The sequence below is a fragment of the Alligator sinensis genome, unplaced genomic scaffold, assembly GCF_000455745.1.
Source record: "Alligator sinensis unplaced genomic scaffold, ASM45574v1 scaffold611_1, whole genome shotgun sequence".
NCBI lineage: Eukaryota > Metazoa > Chordata > Crocodylia > Alligatoridae > Alligator > Alligator sinensis.
In genome coordinates, this window is record NW_005842332.1 from 264,422 (window position 1) to 268,264 (window position 3,843).

A 3,843-nucleotide genomic window follows, 5' to 3' on the forward strand; every position below is an offset into this window, starting at 1 on the left:
GGGGGTCACCTACCCCCAGCCCTCTTTCCTGCCTATGCAGGGGGTCGGACTCGATGATCTATTGAGGTCCCTAACGGCCCTAACATCTATGAACCTAGGGAATGAGAAGTCTTTATCCCAAATCGCAGGTGAGCGGAGCGCTGCAGGTTGGGTGCACAGAGACAGCCTGAGCAATGAGTCACTAATGGGCTTTAAACCTTTCAGCATCAAACCACTGATCCCTGCTGCTTGAGAGGAAGGAGCAATCAATTCTGGGAGCTGGTAGCAGTAGTAGGCTGTTACCCTGTGCGGACCAGCCAGCAAGGGGAGTGCCGTATGCACGGATCCAGTGCATTAGAGTTGTCTAATGGTCAGGGTGGGTTTAGGCAGATCGCTCAAACTGTGCAGTGCCTCAGTTTCCCCATCTCTAAGATGAAGATAGTAATATTCATCCTAGCCAGACCTTTTGAGGCCAAGGAGCAAGGAGGGCTATTGCAATGCAATCTCTTGTTACGGGGTATAGAAAGGACACGGCCCTCTCCATTCTCCCTACCCTGCGGGACAATTTTTCCAGGTGGATGAGCGGGGGTGAACCAGAAGTAACAAGCAGCAAGGGGTCACGGAGGAGCCCTTGTTAGGCCCATCTGCGCCTTGTGCCACAGTCCGTGCGGGTACAGCACTGGGCTAGGGGTGTGCTGCTGAGGGATGAGGGAGGGCTCGCTAAGCGGCTTATTTTGCCATTTTAATGTTTTAATCCCACACATCAGGCTGCTCGCTCTCATTAGTAAGCATTAGCTTTGTAAGGCCAATTAGCTCCATTTAGAGCTGGGCTTTTGCAGCCGGGTGAGATGCGGGTGTGAACGGCTTCTGATCACCGAGGCCTGCTCCTGGCTGCAACGCCACGCTGCTTTATGTCTCACCCCACCCTCACGCCTCTCCTCCCTTCGTCCCATCCCTGGCAAAGCCCTGCTTCGTCCTGGCGACCGTCTCCCCGCCACCGTTCTTGCTGCTGATGCCGGGAGAATTGTAGCCCAGCGGGGATGAAGTAGCTCTGATGAATTGTTGCTGCTGGCCATTTTCACAGCAGAGCCCTTACTACACTAGAGTCATCAACGCTCAGACCTGTCTGGCTGAGCTGGGCAGTTTTATACTGGCCAGGGATCGTTCGGGTGTGTTTTTCGGGGGCCATGGCAGGCTTGCAAGACGTGAGGACCGCAGGCTGTAGCAGCGAGCAGGCAGCAGCACAGGTATTTTGAGCAGGGAGCTCTTTCCAGGGAGCCCAGCTGCTGCTTTTCATTATCGTTATTGGTCCCAGCAGCGCCCAGAGGCCCCAGGGGAGATCGGTGCCCCACCGCGCCAGGCCCTGTACAGACACGGTAGGGAAGGCCGAACCCCCGCTCAAGGCAGGAGCATCTGTCTAACCCACTCCACGTCGAAAAAGACCCATCCTTTAATTTGACGGAGGAACAACCCGAGCACACAAAAATCACTAAACACACAAATAAAAATCAAAGCCAGCCCCCGCTCACATCAGCTTCTGCTTCATCTCCACCACCCGCAGGACTAATTTGCTTCAGCAGAAATATCTTACGCTTCGGATTGAAATGCAGCCCTTGGTTTCTCTTTAATAAAATTATTCTTGGCCTCTTTAAATAGCGCAGCATGTCACCGAACGCTCGTCGGGCAGTTTGCGGAGATGAAAAAAAAGCTCAAAGAGGAAAAAAGGGGAGGGGGGGAAAAAAAAAAAAAAGAAAAGAAAAGCTCTGCTGTCTAATCCAACTGAATTAGAGGATTTCATAGTGGATTTAGACCTAAGTCTTGATTAGGGAGAATTTCTCTCCAAGAGCTGCTGCACAGCTGTATTAATGGGAAACGGTCACGGAGCAGGGAAATAGGACAGGAATAACCCTGGGAAGGACATACGTGCCCACATCTGTGCTTCCAGTGCAGGAATCAGGGTATTTCTCATGATAAGGGGAGGGGGAAAAGTCCTATACATGACGGTGGTGATTCCCAGGTGGATTGAGGACTCTTCTTTACAAACTGCTGCTCTCTGTTTCTTTGCATTCATCCAGCGAAGGCTGTTCAGTGCTGAAGTTAGAGACAGGATGCTTTCGAGCCTGGGAGAATAAGGGAGCCGAGCGGCGATGGTGGTGCGTGGCCTGGGAACGGCCGGTGAGGACGGAGGGTCTGTGCTGCCTCTTCGCCGACACACATTGGTCTCTTCTTGCTTTCTAATGCAGAGGGGATTGCTGGAGCTGGTCCCCATGGTGGCCAGACACACGCCTGCCGGTGTCCGTGGGATCCTCTCTCTGATGACCGTGGCTCTCATTCTCCCCGGGGGTAAGTGCTTCCAGTCCAGGGGGTTTCTCTCCTGGTTGTTTTAAATTGCTTCCCCCTCTATTGCTAGCCTATGGTTTATGGTTAGAAAGGCTTTAAGGACACTCATCCCCAGGGTCTCCTGTCCGGTGGGTTTGCAACTGGAATGAACCTTGTGTGAACGAGAGGCCATGGCTCTCGCGTGGGGTGGTGACCTGAACTCCTGGCTTCTCCGCCCGATCCTGTCCATTTGTCCTAAGCATTTCACTGCCCATGCCTGGGTTTCCCTGTAGACCATGTTTTGAGATCCAAAGCTGAGAACAGATATAAAAAGGCCGCGTCATTCTGCATGCATTTGTTCTGTGGGTGGAGAGGGGGAGATGCGGAGTATCCCGGCAATACCTGGTCTTTGGGACGAGGGTGTGCGCGCATCAATGCAGTACTCTGCTCACGGAGCTCACTGCAAGCATCAGGTGCCAGATGTCTCCCCATGACCCCGGCATGACAATGACTAGCGCTGCATTGCTCTTTTCTATCCCTCGCTGCATATGGGAAATGGCTTCGTTTTCATTTGGGGTTTTGACCCTGAGCAGAGCCCAGATGGCGTAGCTAAACCCCGTGGGAAAGTAAGCCGTGCACCGAGGGGCGTGGAGCCGTCATGTCCTTGCCCCACAGGTCGCGGGCACTTGCTTTATCCAGCTCAAAGCCATCCCTGCTCCTCTTCGAGTTAGCTTGCAGCTCTAGATAGAAATCAGGTTGCAAAAAGGGAGGATCCAATAGGAGAAAGCAGGCATCCGGATGGCCGCAGCATACATGCTAGTGAGTGCAAAAGTGTTTTCTTTGGACAATGGAAAGCCACCTTTACTTTGCCATTGAAACTAGTGCTGCAAAGACATGAGCAGAGAGTTGCGACTACCAGGAGAAGGCTTCAACTGCAGCCCTGCTATGGGGAAGGAGCGTCTGATTAATCCTGGCATGAGGATGACAACATAGCAGCCGCGGGTAATACCTAACATCCATCCACGGAGTTGCAGCACCTGCCCGGGGAGAAAGAGCAGGTTAATGCAGGAGTGTGTTTGGGAGGGTGCTGGGGGCTCTCTCCTGCTCCCCGGGTCTGACACGAATGACTCCAGTAAGTACAACTACGCGTCCTCTCTATTCCTGTCCCCCGTGCACAGCCAGCGCAGCACCCGGCTGCCATCTCCCCTTGTGCGTCGGTTTATGGAGTCCCAGGGTGAGGACCTAGGAGTTAGCCAGCAATGGGGCTGCCCAGAGAGCCCCGAGGGTGCAATTTGGAGAGAGGGAGCATCAAATATGTGCAACTCAGAGCAGATTTTGGCCCTGATTGCATGTGATGATGTGTTACCACAGGGCTTTCAGAGCCCCTGCTGGGGTGTGATGTAGGCAGCACATTTGAATGGCGGGCTGAGCATGCTGGATCTGGAATTGGTGATGCCTCCTCCAAGTGGAAGCCCAAGCCACCTTTATACTTGCCTTCCAGGGCAGACTTATATAAAGGCAAAGGAATGCCAAAAATGTGTCACT